Source organism: Lepisosteus platostomus, chromosome 5 (genome assembly GCF_059453375.1).
Source record: "Lepisosteus platostomus isolate fLepPlt1 chromosome 5, fLepPlt1.hap1, whole genome shotgun sequence".
Classification (NCBI taxonomy): domain Eukaryota; kingdom Metazoa; phylum Chordata; class Actinopteri; order Semionotiformes; family Lepisosteidae; genus Lepisosteus; species Lepisosteus platostomus.
In genome coordinates, this window is record NC_142615.1 from 66,706,867 (window position 1) to 66,725,676 (window position 18,810).

At 40.7% G+C, this 18,810-nt stretch overlaps 1 protein-coding gene and 3 non-coding genes across 4 annotated transcripts in view; 2 read left to right on the forward strand and 2 right to left on the reverse strand.

The window, feature by feature from the left end:
* Window positions 1–18,810, reverse strand: part of LOC148671543 (scavenger receptor cysteine-rich type 1 protein M130-like) — a 401,186-nt gene that overhangs the window by 215,810 nt on the left and 166,566 nt on the right. The gene's annotated exons all lie outside the window — the stretch shown is intronic.
* Window positions 3,917–3,988, forward strand: trnam-cau (transfer RNA methionine (anticodon CAU)). The gene has a single exon. It is a non-coding gene; the product is annotated as a tRNA-Met (tRNA).
* On the forward strand, window positions 15,172–15,245 carry trnat-agu (transfer RNA threonine (anticodon AGU)). The gene has a single exon. It is a non-coding gene; the product is annotated as a tRNA-Thr (tRNA).
* On the reverse strand, window positions 16,228–16,309 carry trnal-aag (transfer RNA leucine (anticodon AAG)). Its single transcript has one exon. It is a non-coding gene; the product is annotated as a tRNA-Leu (tRNA).

Genomic DNA, 18,810 nt, shown 5'->3' on the forward strand with positions numbered 1-18,810 from the left:
GGAGCCAAGGACTGCGAGTCGTTCTCGCTTGCAGACAGGTCTTCGAAGGGCGCATCTGCCAGGCTCAAGTCCTCCGACTGGGCTGCGTCTTCAGGAGCCGGGAGGTCGGCCTGGAGCGCTAATTCCCGAGAGTCCCAGCCAGCCGGCCCGGCAGAGATCAGTGCGAGGAGCGCATTGCCAATTTGACGTCCCGCTAAACTGCTATAGAAGTAAAACAAGTAAACCACCAAACTGTGTTGAAGCAAAAGAGCATAAAGTGTGAACGCGGTGACTAGGTTTTTATACTAGCAGGACTATTCTACCACACACATGGTCACACTACCGCTCAATCAACACAATTAATTACACACAGAGACCCGGATTGTTCTCAGCGTCTAATTAGAACCTGCTTCCAGTCTGAGGCGGGACTCCGTGAAGCCGCCTGAACACTTTCCCGTGTGTATCTGAGCTCAGCGGAGGAGTTCCACGCAATTTCGACAGAATTAAATCACCCACACTTGTAAAATTTGCTCAATTTATTGTTCAATTAGTTTCTAATTTCCAAGGACAGTGTGTTAAACTCGCTGCCAGAGTACGGAACATGCGACACGTCCGTCCACACTTTCTTTTATCGAGGGGGCTGTTCTATCAACATGTACCACAATGAAAATAATTTTACTATTTTTCATGTGTAATTGCATGTCATATTAAAATGTGTAATACAAGCATTTCTTTGCTTCCCAGTAAAGAAATACTGATCAGCTTTTGACATAATCTGATAATAATTTGTTTGATTTTCCAGAGATTGCTTTTGATCCCCAGCACTGAGAACCAATGGAAGCCCGTTTCCGCCAGGGAGTAAAAAAAACGCACTATGGTATCTCAGAATTTCGACCTAAAAACTCAGAATTTTGACTTTAGATCTCACATTTGCGACTTCGAAATAGCCCATATTTCATTGTCTGTCCTTTTGTTATTGTAACGGATTCGGGTTCTAGGGCTTGTGCCTTCGCCGCTCCCACCTAAGTTCACTGCATTGGCTTCATTGTCGGAGTTCTGAGTTACCAAGTCGCAATTTTGAGTTACTTAGTCGGAATTCTGCGATACCATAGCGCGTTTTTTTAACTCCCTGGCAGAAACGGGCTTTCATACATTTCAATTAGTCTCATCAGTGTAGAACAAGTTAATGTAGAACCATTGCTATGTGTGTCTCTTGTTTGTATATAAATGAATGTCTTTGACAACTTAATGTTAGTTTTTAATTTAGTTTTACGATGTAGGTCATGCGTTAACATATGCACGAGCATATGAAATGTCTCCCTCCTGATTTAGCTCATGCTCCATAGGAGTGAAGCGATTCCTCCTGCTTCTCGTACAACCATATCAGAACAGAAGCCCGTGTCACCCAGCTCTGATTCAAGAGCAACTCACATCTTTAGCCCCTTTTTTTAATTCGTGATCATAATTTTCTTAAGTTATGATCAATATTGAACTTTTTCTAAATAAAACGACAATAATCAAACATGCAGGCAGACTTTTGAAAAGTATTAGGAGTTGACAGGGTGCCCCTTTGGAATAGTCGTCAGAAAATGTGAGAAAAGGAAAGTTACCTAAGCTCTCACACACAGCATAAGAGATTGGAATCTGATTGTAAAAAAAAACTACCTGTCTCCCCTTCATTTAACGGTGCTGTTGTTTTTATTTTACATATTGTTAGCATTTTAATGAATTGTTAAAAGATTGATACACAAATCGCTAAATAAGAAAACGTAAAAACCCAACTGTAAGAAATTGACCATTCATATTCCTGAATTTTAAATCCCTGTGTTTATCTGTGTCCAAGTGCCTGGTGCAGCTATTTTGAAAGCAGAGTCTATGATTTATTATGGAAGCGCATTGTTGCCACCCAGGAAAAAAATCTTAATTAATAAATACCAAATTATCTCTTAATTACGAGATAGCAACCATATCATATGTGTGTATGAACAGCCTGTTACATTTGGAATGGCAGTACCTACAGACTATCGAAAGGTTTGCTGGCACTGTGGGTTTAGTTTTCCTGACAATGTGCACGCTGAGAAATGCACACGGACTGAGTTTCTTCTCGCAATGAAAATGTTACCGTTTGTAGCTCATGTAAACACAGTTTTAACCATTCGCACACTCATATATATCCTGAATCAATAACGAATGTGACCTAGAATGCATTGTACCGCTTCAAACTGAAAGTCAGATATTTAGTCTCAAAACTACATAACTCAGGATTTTTTTTTCCTTGATGGCAGCATTGGCTTTTGTTATTTAGATTCAACCACTGAAGAGGTTGGTTTTGTGTTTTTAGCTATTGAACATAACTGGTAAGTTTAAGTCAGTTCTTGTAACTCTTTCCGCTCGAAAGCGCTGTATTAATACCGGCGCACCTGTCTCCACAGGAAAGTTATTGCTGTTCCCAAACCAATGTACTGCAGCTTGTGGCCACGTGTTCCTGCTGTCAGCCTGTGATACCATGTTCTTCCACCGCTAGAAATATTACTGCTCTAGTACAGTAGTAAAAGAGGAAACAAATGCAAACACCGTTTAGAAAAAACACACACGTCTCAGGTCTTAACCATGACAAGGATGGGATTTGAACCTAGACGAGCAGAGCACAATGGATTAGCAATCTAAAAAGTGACTCCTGTTTAATTTTCTTTTCGCTTGCTCGATTTGTAGTACGCTCCTCAATCCTTACAACCGATAAGCAAAACGGCTTCATGTGCCACAGCATTCTGCTGCAGGTACGGTTTGCACCGTGTACTGGACGAACCCGAATGAAATATTTCAAATATGTGAAGAATTTCATGAAACCTGAAAAAAGATCACAGCCAATGTCAACAATTTAGAGCCTGTGGGTAGCTTCAACAGAACAAAACGATCTGAAGCCGCAATTCTTTCACAGAGTGTATTGTGACACTCCCCGGTGTTGCTATTACTGCTACATCTGCTGCCGTTGGTTAAAACTCTACTCAGCGGGCAAGTAAAGTTGTACAAGAAATAGACTACTTTGAGCCATCCAAATTCCATTATGTGAATTTAAGCTTTTTTTTAATTAATAATAGCATTAGTAATACAATGCGTGGTCAGAAATGTTACTTATTAGCTTATGAAGCAACAGTGTTTCGAACATTTGCGGTCTTCAAAAAGTAAACGCTGAAGTTTTTATACTTCCTTGTGAGCAGATCTCCTTTGATTTAGAAAAGGAAAACTTACTCCCCTGTTGCTTTCATTGCAATATCTGAATCGAGACCCAAGCGCTAAGAAAGCTGAATAACGCAAAAGACATATTCCCGATTTTAATTTAGATACACATTTTCTAATGCAGCTTTCATTACAAGACAGTCTATTTCTCGAAAGCGTGTTATGTAAAAAAGAGAAAAACCAAAATATATGGATGACAATATTTAAAAGATTAAGATTTTACTTTTGAGAAATTGTCATTTTATGTATCTAGACGCTTTTCAACCGCTGGTTTTAGAACTTTGCTGTGCTTCCTGCATCATTTTCAGTGTTATAAAGTGGGTGTAGAGGGAGCGATCACTGTAGAACACTTGATAGGTTGGAGCTGTTCAGACTACTCTTGTTATTTCTCAAATGCTTGCATCATTTTTCTTTCACGCTACGACCCGAGTGTGTACATGTGTTTCGTTTTCGTTTCACTGATTCTCGTTAAAAGATTTGGGAATTAACGACGAAAGAATCAGTTGCCTCGGAAAGCAGAAGCTTTGGTTCACAACGATCTTGAAGACACGCCCATGTAGTGCAGCGTGTGATATTTGTGCTATAAAACACCAAGTGCTCAAATTGACGTCTGCGTTTACCGTTTAGACTTTTCATCTCGGGCGCTCTTTTAGAAAGCAAAGATAGAGCAGTTGCGTTGAATCACACTATGAGAGCCGTTAGCAGAGTGGCGCAGCGGAAGCGTGCTGGGCCCATAACCCAGAGGTCGATGGATCGAAACCATCCTCTGCTATACACACCGTCAGTTTAATGACGATGATCTTTGTTTTTTTTTTCTCTCGTGTGTGTGCAAGCTTCACACTTACTGTATTCGTTAATCTTTACCAATAGCAGATGCCCAAATGTATCTTTGGTTGTTCTGAGATCCTTGATAGTTTCCTCAAATCCTTCAAATGAACATCCATATCAAAGCAATTATGTTTATATTTATTACAATTAAGGTAAATATACAAAATATCAACGCACATTTGTATAATGCTCATTTAATGATTTTCAAGGATTGTCAAATTCTCCAACAAATCTGTGATCTAATTTTAAAATATTTTTGCTAAGGATACAACGGGTGTATGAATGAATTCTCCTGACAGCCAGTTGAAGATAAAATTCCACACGTGAAAATGGTTCTCTTGAACATTGACTTAGGTACTTAATTGTTTACATGTAGTTCCACACGAGTAAAATGCACATTTCCTGCAAAGATCAAGAGGGTTTGCAAAGAAATCCCATCAAGTTTAAACAAAGATTATGGTTATAGCGGAACAATCTGAAGCGCATCCCTGAGTGGGTTTGAACCACCAGCCCTTTGTTTAACAGCTGCACAGAAACACACTCCCGTTGTTTTTTGCCATTCACACGTTTGTAGTTAAAATAAAATACTGACATTTTCCTGCCAGCCTGCAGTATTTCTCCTGCACTGACCATGAATAACCAATAACTTTATTTCATCTTTCGCAGGCTGTAATCTACAGAAAAGGAAGTGAATACTTGTATTAAGCTAAATCAAGCCGACGGAAATGCACTGCCGTTGTTTTTCTCCACTTTTCGTTAAAAGGAAAAAAATCACTGGCATTTTCCTGCGGTATTTCTTCTGTCCTGATAAGCAAGACTTGTATTTTATCTTTCATAAGTTGTTTGAATTTCTTGAAGTTCAGAAACAACTTGTTCCAGAAAAGAAATGAACAGTTGCTTCAAAGTAAATCAAGACGTATATCTCTCTCGCTGCGTGTGCTCTTATCTGTCCATCTCTCTCTCCTCTTCTCTCTGGCAGTCTGTGCAGAGTATCTGAAGGGGATGTAACACCACTTGGCAAAGAAGAAAAATTCTGAGGCAGAATAAAAAAAACATTATTCTCTTCTCAGTCAGATTCACAGCTTAGACTCACACTCAGACAGAAACTCAACTCCGTACTGCTCTCTATCCTCACAATCCAGAACCAGAAGATATTCAGACCATCAGTGCTGCTACATTAACAATATCAGACAGAACAGCCTGGACTCAAGTCACATCTCCCCCTTTTCTCCTTTCTCCCAGTCCTCTTAGAGACATAAAAGAGCTCCTGGTTCTCCTCTCTGTGAACTGGGCTCAGGGGTCACTGATCTGGCAGCTGTGGGCTCTGTTCCAGGGCAGAAGCAAGAAGCTTCTATTAACCCTTTCCAGGACTTCCAGCCCTTCAGTATTACTTTCTTTACTGTATATCAGCCTCCAAACATGTTTTTTAAGTGTTTTATAACACAAGTGAGTGTGGAATTATATTAGTATTTATGTAATAAACACCAGTATTGACACTCTGATCAGTATATTGATTATTAGTAGCCAATGGGCCGATGATCGTGACTACAATAGTGACCAGTTGACCAGTCTGTATCTCTGAGCAGTGCTCTGGTGATTCTACACCAGCCCTGGGATTCAGCTGCTCTCACAAGTGTCTCACAGACAGTCTTATAAATGTACAATTAGATGAAGTCTTGTAACAGTTATACAGTTAATTTAAATCATCAGACTACCTATAGAGCTGAGAGCTGGGTGGAAATGAAACCAGGATACACATTTTAACCTCCAGGAACATGAGTCTGATCCTCCTGGCTTCTATACTCTGATGATTCGTGTAAAACCCTTAAAAGCGCTTATTGCAGGGACTCATGCTCGTTCTCTACTGCTCCACATGGGTACACTTTGTAATGCATTAATCTGTGAAGTAAACTTTTTTTTTTCTGTTTAATGAATTTAATTCCTCGGATTGTCGCTCTCCTCCTCCAACTGTTATAAATCGCCTCTCTTCACAGCCCGTTTTTTTTGGGAGATGTTATATTTGTATGAAAAGCCCTCCGGGCTCCGGACGGATGTCTCCTCCAGCAGAGACGCACTCTTTTTTTTTATTAAACGTATAGAATTTACAAATATAACTACAACCAGAGGATCAGAAACAGGTACAAGAGAAAAAAACACAACAGAAAAAAAAACATTTAACCACCAGAGGTAATGAAGTAAATTATGTGATCAAATTGTATTTTTACATATATGTTTTCCTGGCTTTATTATTTCTCAATTATTTATAGAATTTAGTGTTTCAACATGCATGCATTTCCTGTATAAAATAAAAATCAGCACTCACCTTTTTACAAAACGAAAAAGACGCTTTTCTTTTTGCAACATTTCGAGTACCTCTGGCATTTCTGAAAAAGACACACAAAAGCAGCAGAGACGCGCCATGTTCTGTCAGGATAAGCGCTGTGATGTCACAGACACCAGCCAGAGAGCCGGGATCAGAGAGAGAAAGAGCGCGGGAGGCACACGGAGCGCACGGAGAAGAGTTATTGATCACTTATCTATCGACAACCAATTATTTCAACTGAAGAACCGTAGAAAAATCGATTAACTTCACCGATTGGTGAGTACTGATTCTTTTCTTGATCCTGTTTAAATATCTAAAAAACAGTTAATAATAATAAATAATAATAATAACAACAACAATAATTGCTTACACTTATATAGTGCTTTTCTGGACACTCCACTCAAAGCGCTTTACAGGTAATGAGGACTCCCCTCCACCACCATCAATGTGCAGCATCCACCTGGATGATGCGACGGCAGCCATAGTGCGCCAGAACACTCACCACACATCAGCTATCAGTGAGGAGGAGAGCAGAGTAATGAGGCCAATTCATAGATAGATAGGGTTAATAATGTTCAATCCGAAATTAAACAATGATTATTCATATTATTATTTAGGTAACTGTATCCTAGAGCTAGAAAATTATATTTCAAGTTCATAAATGTATGTATGTAACAGTTTAAATGCATTTTTCCAGTGTTTATAAATCATAAGAATGGTAACCAAGGCGACAGGCGCTCTGTCACTGCATGCGTATAAGTGTCTCGCATTTGTCACAGAGAGCGGTGTGACATCACGGGCAGCAACTAATACTAATATCAGTGTCTTCGTGTTAATATTAGTGAGAGTACAACTGGTAGTTTTAATGCTAGTGTTCATGTGAGTATTAATGACAGTGGCACTACTTATTGTTTTAGTTTTAATGTTCATATTCATGTTAATATTAATTATAATTATAGTGTTACTGTTAGAGTATTAACACTAGTAGTAATGTTAGTTTTAGTAACAGCATTACTGTTATTATTAGTAGTTTGTGTCAGTGTTAGTAATAGTGTTACTGTTGTAGTATTAGTAGTATTTATATTTGTGTTAGTTATTGTGTATCTGTGGATAAGTGTGTTTGTGGTATCTGTGCGTGTGTGGGTGCATGTCTGGAAGTGTGTGGTGTCTGTGCATGTGTGGGCTGTTAGTGTGTGAGCGTGTTAGGTCTCTGAGTGTTTGGTGTCTATAAGTGTGTGTCTGTGAGTATGCATAGTTTCTGTGAATGCATGCCTGTGAATGTGTGTGTATGGTGTGTGTGTGTGGTGTCTGTCAGTGTGTAGTTTTATATTTGTAAGTGTATGTGTTGGTATGTCTGTTAGTGTGTGTAGTGCCTGCGTCTATGTGAGTATTAATGATGATAGCATGTGTGAGTGTATATATGTGAGTGTGTGAGTGTCTGATTGTGTGTATAAATGTGTGATGTGTCTGTGATTGTAAATGTGTGTGAGAGTGTAGGTGTACAGTATATCTATCAGTGTGTGTGAATGTGTGTGTAGGTGGGCTTGGGTTCCACTGATGTGTCTGACAGAAGTGACCCATCAACAGGTGTTGAGTTCCAGAGCTGCTTGCAAATAAAAACACTTTCTAGAGTCATGACCAACATCCAGAGAGCTGTGAGTTCTCTGGTTTTATCAGTATTAGTAATAACGACAGAAGTAATTCCCACGCAAATAATTATTAACCAAGACAGACATCAGAAATATCGCCTTTGCAATGATGTCACACCTCTTCTTCATAAATTTTCTTTAATGACAGGACATTTCTGTGTCTGAGTGTCTGCTGCAAATAGTGCGACAAGCCATTTCTCTCCAATATTTTCTGGTGCGGTTATTTATCGCATACAAAATATTATTCTCATTAAGAATATTTTACCTGCAAAGTCACAGTGAAACTGCTATGGCAAATGAACTTTTTATGAGTGGAAAACATTCAGAAGACTTAATGGCTCCAGGGCAGGCTTGAACTTATAACCTCAGCATGACTCCACTGTGCGCAGCTATATAAGTAACACAGACTGACTGATTGTACCACTAGATCTGTGTAAGGCAGGCTTTTACACAGATTGTAAAACTGGCACAAATGCAGGGTGAAACATGGGGTTTTGGATGTGGATACATCTCCACATGGGGGAAAGGGATAGTAAAATATCAAGGAAAATATAAGAGAAGAAAATGAAATATATGTGCTCACTGCAAAGTAGGAAGAGGTGGTTAGACAAGCAAAACAGCTTTGCAAATAATGTGAAGTGACATTGTTTTGTGTCTATCTGCTCATGAATTTCGCTTCATGTGCCTTAAGCTGTGCAATTTGTGTGGTTGTTGAATGAGATTGGTTTCTTCAAAAGCCCGGTCAATTGCCAGGGGAGAGCTTGCCATGCACACCTTCATGAAGACTCCTTTAATTGTCAAGGTGCCTCCTTTGCATAGAATAGTAGCACCAACACTAAGAGAAAGGATGAGAAGTGTCTTTTATCAAGCTATTGCAGTGTTTGTTTGACTGAGGATCCTTGTGTGCTGAACTGGCCTCTGGAGAAGTGTAGTGCAGTAAAAGAGAAGGTTTGTGTCACTCAAGACTGTCACAGAACAATACAATTACAATACTTTTATGAGAGTAAATATTACTGGTGAAACACAGTTTTTATAATGGTGAAAACAGGAGCACCTTCTCTACATTTTTGACTGAAATATTTAAATGACAAGAAATACTATCACTATGCAATTCATTAATGCAATTTAGCTCCTCTAAATGTTCTAGTCTGGTGAAACAATGCATAGAATTAGGTGACAATATCGGAATTAATTCAAAAGCACAAGATAAAGTTTCAGCAACAAAAATGTGCTCGAAAATATTTTACAAGAAAGAAACCTTACATTCACCTTAAACAACATTCACCCTCTACGTTAGCAGAGAACAGTAGGACAGATAGTGTCACTGGACACTGCGTCACAGAGGCCAATCTCTTCTCCCTCATTATGCAGGCTTACCCACTCATGATGAACTGTCCTCCAGTGATAGTCAGCTGCCATCAACGACTCAGACTTCAGACTCAGTTCATGTACATATTATACCTTAATTGTACCTGCCACTGCATTACAATAATTTGATCAAAACAACTGCTAGACAATTATCAAATATTTCCTTTCTTCTTTTAGCAGATAAAAAATAAGTATTTATTCCTTTCCTCTCCTACCAGTCTTTGCAAGCCACCCAGTTTTCTCTGAGCCAGTGTGAGGTATGAGGCAGTCAGGGCTAATGCAGCCGAGCACTCTAAAGAGCTGGATTAAAGGTCCAGACTCTTTGGGGACGTAAGTTGGAATCCCACTGCTGCCAAATATCTCCAACTATCTCTGTGTTAAGAAGCACTTAATTTTTTGTTGTTACATCCCTTTGATTTAAACCAATTTCATACCAATACATTTAAATAACCACACTGTTCTTACGGCATGGCTTTGTCTGGCAAAAAAATAACATGACATCTCCTTTAAAACACACATTTTCTACAGAGGGAAAAGGAGAACTCGTGCCATTCAACCTTATAGCGTGATGTCATTTTCTCACGCTAATTTTTGGATGCTTGTGATCGAATCTATGATCCTTATGAGTGCGCTCACCCTCCATAAAGGTACCACAGATATAATGTGCCACGTTTTTAGAGAATTGCTTTAAATACAGGTCAGAAGAAGGCGACAAAATGTCCGCTAGGCAGTTCAGCGATGTCAACTGTGTTCTCTGTTGTTTAGGTGTAGAGTGTCAGCCGTTACAACCAGGAACCACACAGTTTCAGGCATCAAAAAGACTTCCCCAAACCCTGATCCTGTCCTTACTCCGATGATGGCATTCAGACATTTCCTGCAACAAAGCGATGATATGGTCTTCAATAACACACATGAAAAGCTTGTTCCCTACCCCTGCAGTCCTTCTCAAAGAAGGACCAAGTGTGCTCAGTGTTAAATGCACTGTTCATTATTAATAATAATAATAATAATAAACTTTACTTTATATAACACCTTTAAAGATGGCTTCTCAAAGCACTTTGCAGAATGAGAACAATACAATGAAAAAATACATAAGATAAGCAGGATGAGAATACACAGTTAAAGGAGACAGTAGATGGTGGTACTAAATACAGTAGGAGCAAAGGGGTAAAGAATAGTTAATTAAAGGCTCTTCTAAAGAAGGAGGCTCTGAGTCTGGATTTGAAGGAGTTTAGACAAGGTGACTCTCTGATATCCTTGGGGATAGAGATCCAGAGGTTGGGGGAATAACCGGAGAAGGCCCTGTCACCCGTAGAGCGTAGACGGGCTTGGGGGACAGATAGGAGACCAGAATTAGAAGAGCCAAGGTTGCGATTAGGGGAGTAGGGCAATAAGAGCTCAGAGAGGTACTGAGGTGCCAAGCCATGGAGAGGCTCATAGGTGAGCATGAGGATTTTGAAGTCAACATGAAACTTGACAGGAAACCAGTGCAAGGACTACAGGATAGGAATAATGCGATCACCGACCAGGTCCAGTGCTAATTTCTCCCTTGTGGCCGCTTGTTCATTTTCGACTGTCGACTCATAAGAAGTCCTCTATTTGACTTGATCAACACCAATCCCTAGAGGATTTCGAAAGTCTGAATCAAAATAACATGTGACTCTGGGTGGACTCCAACCCACAACCTTTGAATGACTTAATTCTATTAACATCTAGAAGTCCAACACGCCCTCCATTGTGCCACAGAGCCAACACTTGTGCTAAAACATAAAACACCTGCAGAAAGCTGTAACACATGCATATCCTTTCATCCTTAAATTGAGCTCCATAAATATTGGCAGTGATTGGCCTGCTGTTTATGAATAGATACCACTGGGATTCACACCCAGGATCTCTTGTTTTTTAGTCAGGCACACTAACCAGCTAAGCCAAGGCACCAAACATGCAAAATGTTATCTACAGCTTCAAACATCTGTGAGAAACAGGCAGCTTTGCAGTGTTACACCTGCTGGCTCAAAAGGTTAACCTTTTCAAAGATGAAGATCGGGAGAGGATTTCTTTGTCAATTCAATCAAACGTTTCAGAAATGCTGAAAGATTAGTGTGATTCATGCCCAGCGTGGGTTCTCGTTTGCTTACAAATAGAATTAATTTCTTACTCCAATCTACTCAACTTCAATTTTTGCTAATCTTTTGTTTAATTGCTTCCTAATGTATACTGTGCTGATTACTGCACTGTTCAATTTACCAGTTGATTTTCATTTCTTGTTTTGTAAGACAAAGAGGCTGTTCAAAACGTTACCTCACACTTCAGCCGCAGAGGCGCAGAGAGAGATACTACAACAGGTAACACCCCATGAGAAATATCATGAGCATCCGTAAAACCTCTCTACCTGCCCACTCCCCACACCGACGTGAGTGAGGAGGGTTTTAAAGGGACATTTTGAAGTGTAGAAACATTTTATCGTTATGTAATTTTCTGTGCAGTTTGTTCCCCTTCAACTCTGCCCAACAACAGAGGTAATGTTTAATACGACAAGAGTAAAGGCACACTGCACATCTGCAAAAGACCACATCCGAGTTTAGTTACAGCAACATCAGAGATTGGAAGGTACAGTAGGTAGTTTCAGATCACTTTTTTATTCAAGTTTTAAGCAACCCTGAATACCTTCTTAAGAAAAATTTGAGAATCCCAGCTAAATCCAGTACGATAGCTGCACTGATCTACAGTATACAGTTAGAACACTGTTTGTGCGTTAAAAGAAGACACACCGCCCAGAGCTTTTCTAAAACAGGAATTACACATTTTGGAATGCGCCCTCCTTTATAAATTAAATAAAAGGTCTGAAGTCTGCTCCAAAGAAGAACTATATTCAGAGCTGCCAAAGAAGTTGAGATTTCACCAAGTGACAGTCATTTCCATGTTGGACAAGAGCTAAAGCCCAGTGTTCTTTAATTGAGTAATGTGAGGAAGGAATGTGCTGCAGAAGGTAGTGTGGCTGAGCGGTCTAAGGTGCTGGGTTTTAGGCTACAGTCTTTTTGGAGTCATGGGTTCAAATTCCGCTGCTGCCAGTTTCTTCTATGTTAAGACCTTGCTTCCGATGAGAATTTGATCAGTTAAGAATTTATTCGACAGTCTGTCGAGAGATTGGGATATCTTTCAAGATAGTCTTTGTCAGCTCAACATCAAGGCAGAAAAAAGCTTTAATTTGTCTTCTCAACAGAAATGCTCATTGACCCTTTCAGCTTCATGCGGGGAACAACAGCTGCCGAGATAACTTTTCAGTCAGTGCGAATCGTAGTGTGCTGTCAATTCCATTTAATTTTGCTTTTGGCTTGCATTCAGCTTTTGTCAGTGAAACTCGAATGCTCTGCTTTTTCACACCGAATTGTCAGCAGGAGTACAGTTTATGAAATCTTTGAACACAGCGCTCCATCAGGAATACTTTATCAAGTTTAGAAGAAATTGTGGGATTCTCTGCATGCGTTCACAACGCATACCTCAAACAACAGCACCATTCAATGAGAAATTGATTCTGCTTCTTGCTGTTGTTTCTGTGGTTGCGGTAGTTATAAAGTTGAACGCTCTTCCACCTTCTGCCATAGTATTCACTGGGTCGGCTTCATCAATTGGCTCACAAAGGTCAATTGTGATTCGGCTCCGGAAAAAATCAGCAGCAGTGTCGTTATTTTGTCAGTGGGTATGGCTGTCTTTTAAAACACAAGAAAAACACGGGTTTGTGGATTTCTCCAAATAGCAACAGCAAGTTTTAAACCTGCGATAAACATTCTTCTAGTTGAATAGTTTTCCTTCAAGGAAAAGGCAGCACAACAGGGAGAGTCAATATTTAAAGACTTCAGCATCTGTATTGGATTGCTTGTATGCAGACATCGCTCAGAATCCCTAATATTATTCTCCCGAATTCAGTTGTGCAGTGCTTTAGTGGTTTCAGAGTTTCTTTTATCGACACTGCTGTAGTAGAGAAGTGACATAATCACAAACGCAACCATTTGTGCTGGCTGTTTCACTATTTAGCTTTGTTAACTATCACATGATTTTAACTAATTTTACGTCATCTTCAGGAAGGCAAGAGAGCGCTGCACACTGAGCTGAAAGCTGTGTGAGCTCCTAACTGGGTGTCCTGTGCTGTTACATGCGCTCTCATATAGATTGCCACCTTTAAAGGTGCAATATAAAATAAAGTTATTTATTATAATTATTATATAACAAGCTCAACCCCTGCCAACGATTCGGTGTGAAGAAGCAGAACATTCAAGTTTCACAGACAGAAGCAGCACGCAAGCACAACCAACATTAAAATGGAGGGCATTAAAACTGAGTTTCTCGAGAGACTGAGAAAAAGCAATTCATTCCCTTTCATATGAAGTCAGCTGAAAACAACAAAACTACATACAATACAAACAAGAGCACATATAAAATATCAATAACATCGGCAGGGGCACATGCTATAATACAATTACACTTTTTGGAAAACGATTACGCAAGGTAAATAAAGATAAGGTCCGCACAGCTTGTTCTTACATTTCGAAAGAGTCCGTAAATACCCCTTTACGTCTATTTTGAACTGTTCAAACGAAGGACTCTTCCTAGACCATTTCACTTTATACCACGTTCCTAAACGAGGATGCATCTCCTGTTTTAGAACTCTTTTGGGCGTTATGGCTTATACAACACACCCACAGTATTCTAATGGTGGACTGCAGATCTGTGCTATAGTTCAGTCGAATTCGAAGGATCCAGCAATCGTACTGGATTTGACTGGGATACTGAAATGTCTCTTGCAAAACTATTTGGGTTTGCTTGAACCTTTGATAAAAAAGTGATCTGATCTGAAACTACCCAGCTTCCAATCTCTGAGGTAGTTGTCACTAAACTCGGACGTGATGTGGCACACATGCGCCGTGTGCCTTTACGTTTGTAAAAAACTGGTATGGGGAAAAGTTTCTTAATATTTCTTTTGATTAGCATGCAAGAAAATGTGATCATTACCTATGGAATTTCCCGCCAGCGTGGAGCTTGAATTCACAATCTTGAGATTCAGTGTTCAAGAGTCACAGAAGAGGTCGGCCTGGTCTTCAGTTTGCCAACCATAAGCTCCGGCAGTGCTCCTCTGTAAAGCAGATTGTTCAGATCGGTTATGTGGGACGGCACTTCGATACTAAGATCGTTTGCAGCACACGCATGGGTCCCCCCTCCACGCAAAAAACATAGACGAAGGAAGCTCTCGTCTTGGGCTGCTGACTCCCGGATTTAAAGCGCTCTGGGTGCCAGCTAAGTCTCTAACAAGCACACTATAAAGACAGGAATTACACTTTGCTCACATCACGCATGGAATGGCGAGGCTACTTGTTCCAATATTATCTAGTCTCACCTCATATGGTGCCGATTCCTGGTTTTCATTTAAGAAAGAGCACTGCAAACACCGTAAACAGTGCAAAACGTGTGATGAAAGAAGTCTTTTCCCCCCTTTTGTCTAAAGCAGAACACAGCGGAGTCATGCCGAGGATCAAGATTTCAGTGGAGCACTGTCGTCTACATCTTTAGCTACATGAGTTGGACATCCTCTTGTACACGGAAAGCAGATTGAGATCCTCTGACATGAAAAGTGCCAGATAAAAGCCATTTCTCATCCTTTCTCTTAGTGGTGGAGCTATCGCATGTAAATGAGGCAACTTGCAAGGCGAGCAGGCTCGGTGCACACCGAACGCAGATGTCTCAGAGCAGTTGAGACGTGTCCAAGTGGCTGTCAAAGGACAGCACTTTGCTGGCGCCGTGGCTTAGTTGGCTAAAGCGCCTGTCTAGTAAACAGGAGATCCTGGGTCCGATTCCCAGCGGTGCCTTTCTTCCTGTCTTACTGTACAGAATGTATCCTTACGGGCAAATCCCATGCCTTTTAATCCAGGTGAATGCAAGTGTTCGTTTCCTTTCTGGAACAACTTGTATTGAAAGAAATCTATACAGCTTGCGAAAGATGAAACACAAATCTTGCTTATCAGTGAAGAAGAGGTGCTCCCAGCAGGCCAGCTAATACCAGCAAAAATTTTTTTCACCCTGACCCAGAGAATGGAGAAAAGCGAGGCGCCTGTGGCTCTGCAGTGTAATCAGTTTGCGAGTTCGGCGGTTAGCTGAAAGAGTGGTAAATGGAGCTTGCCCCAGCTTGTCCTTATTCTTTTAAAGCGGATAAAAAATTAACTTCGCCGCCATTACTACCAGCTTTAAAAGACTGCCATGGGCACGGAAAAAAACACACTACAGATGAGTTTTCTGGAACCGAAGCAGAGATTCCTTTTCGAACCAACTGATAAAGCTCAGCCAGTGAATACAGAATTTAACAGAATGTGAAAGCACGATCAACTTTGTAACTGCAACCACAGGAAAAACAGCAAGAAGCAGACTCCATTCCCCATTTAAATCTGTCGTGCGAGGCATGCTTTTTGAACGCATGAAGTAAATCCCACGATCGCTTTTGAACTTGGACAAAGTACTTCCAAGGAGCGCTATGCGCAAAGATTTAACAAGCTCAACCCCCGCCAACGATTCGGTGTGAAGAAGCAGAACATTCAAGTTTCACAGACAGAAGTAGCACGCCAGTACAACCAACATTAAAGCGGAGGGCACACTACGATTTGCATTGACACAAAAGTGATCTTGGCAGACGTCGTTCCCCGCATAACGCAAAAAGTGGCAAAACACATTTAGGTTGAGAGGACGCAAGAAGGATTTTGGTTTGTGCCTTGATGTCAAGCTGAGAAAGACTCGAGAAAAAGCAGCTCCCTCCCTTTTGTCTGAAGTCAGCTGAAAGGAGGTCTCGACAGAAGCACCTGGCAGCGGTGGGATTCGAACCCACGCCCCCGCAGAGACTGGAGCCTTAATCCAGTGCCTTAGACTGCTCGGCCACACTACCCGCTGTGCCCTCTTTCTTTGTCTCACTACTTGTCTGGAGGAAGCCGGTTGGGTTTTGCTCTTGTCGCCCGACTTAGTGGCGTTATGACCGTGGAATCGACTGCACCTGCTTTTTCTGAGATGCTTCCCCTCTCATGGCGAGATCTCGACTTCTTTAACACCTCTGGATAAAGATCTTCTGCGAAGCAGGTTTCAGACCTCTGTGTACAGCACCCTTGATGTCATTTTATTTTTACAGCAGCCGCATCCGGAAAGTTGTGTCTTTTACTTTTTATTTGAACAACAAAACTACATACAATACAAACAAGAGCACATATAAGGTATCAAGAAAATCGTCAGGGGCACATGCTATAATACAATTACACTTTTTGGAAAACGATTACACAAGGTAAATAAAGATAAGGTCCGCACAGCTTGTTCTTACATTTCGAAAGAGTCCGTAAATACCCCTTTACGTCTATTTTGAACTGTTCAAACGAAGGACTCTTCCCAGACCATTTCACTTTATACCACGTTCCTAAACGAGGATGCATCTCCTGTTTTAGAACTCTTTTGGGCAGTATGGCTTATACAACACACCCACAGTATTCTAATGGTGGACTGCAGATCTGTGCTATACTGTAGGTACTGTAAGTGTCGTGTGGATAGTTTCACAAGAATCAGACAAAGGTTTAAGCATCGCTTGTTCTAGATAAAACTGCAAAAAAAAAACAACAACCCATAATGTACTTCTTTGCGGCTCTGTTTGCCCAAATCATATATTCACAACGTGAAATCTAGAAAATAATATTACGTAACCAAAATCTCCAATATGGAAACAGAACCTGTGTAATTGTTGATAGATGATGTACTCGTAACATTTTTACAAGACGAACTACAACATTTAAAAAATGACTTGTATGTACTTGATATCTCTAATCAATCCACGGGTCCCAGCACAAAACGATACTAAAACGCATACCGTTTCGCACTTCTTATTAGTTCCTCAAAAGTAATTTGACTGTATGAAATGTATAATATAAACCTAGAAACATATACGTGAGCAGTATTTACGCACTGTAGTATCGGTGTTAAGACTGTAGCGGCGAGGCTTATTAATAAGAAAGAATTAAGTGTTTCTGAGCTTTCCCAATTAGGCCTCATCTCTCTGTTCATCTCTGTGGTGCAGCCCTATTCATGCAGGCTGATTTAAGGTTTCCTTTGATTTAAGGTTTCCTAAACAGCTCCCAAATGGGGATGCACTTAGCTAAGCTTGGCTATCATGGTCAATGGTCATCCATTGGTGCCTATCTGTCTAGGGAGTGCCAGTTGGACATCTGGACTGCATTACTAAGTGTCAGGAGTAAGTGACTCATATCTCACCTTGATCAACCAATCAGGGACTGGTAGGGCCGAGTAACCCACGTGGGACTCTGATGCCCATGGAACTTTCAGCCAATGAATGAGCTGAAGTTCCTCCAGGTAAAAACAGGCAACACAGAGAGCCTGTGAGATTCAGTAAGATTCAGTAGGATTCAGTGGAGAATTCTAAAGGGAATTCAAAGGAGAATTCCAGGGCAGGACGGCCCAGGAGCAGAAGGCTCCCAAGGGCAGGACATTCTCGCAGAGCGCCTCCTGACCATCCTGAGACTCAGCCCGGACAACCACGGAACGGTCAGTGTGTCCGAGTGCCAGAACTTTCCTTTGTTCTAAGAGTCGAGAGCAGAGGTCGCCACAAGTAACCAAAGGATCCACCCAAGGTTAGCATCAGCAGCAAGCCTCGTGAACAGATCGGAACTATGGACAACTTAATCATTATTCAGAACTAGCACTTCATCAGGAATGAACCGGTCCTCTTCCTGACTTGCTGGGTCCCACAGTCATCTTTTCTCCTGTGCACAACTGTGCTAGTTAAAGCCAACACTAACTAGCTGGTCTTCAGTGAGCATCAGCAGCGCACCGTCGCAAGCCGCACAGCACAGCCTGGCACCGAGCCAGAGAGCGCGGATTGGACAGTAACAGCCTGCAACTGTTTCTTTGTGCCCGCAGGAGATCTGAATCCCCAGAAATTGGATGAGTATTCAACTTCAATGCATTACAGCTCGAGAATTCAATTGTTATCCCAACCAGTTGATATCAATTTAATTCCTTAGAGTTATGTACTTGTTTTGAGTATCTAATGTAGAAGTTATAACAAAGTTCATTTACGAAACGGTCTAAATGAATGATATACTGAACGTATGTCCTCTTGATATGTGTAACACTTTGTAACTGATTGAATATATATCTTTTGTATTCTGATAACCCTCTCGATAAGATCTGTTAGTTTTACATGCATATTCTATGTATTAATAAATGTATCCTCGTGTATTAGTACCTGTGTGGATTCTAAAGCCATCAAAATAATTAATTTTGTGATTTACTGCTACAATTAATAATTGTTCCAGTAAATGCCCAAATCCTACAGAACTGGTGCCTTCAGAGAGCTACATTACATTTAATTTGGCTATGGCAACGTTACAT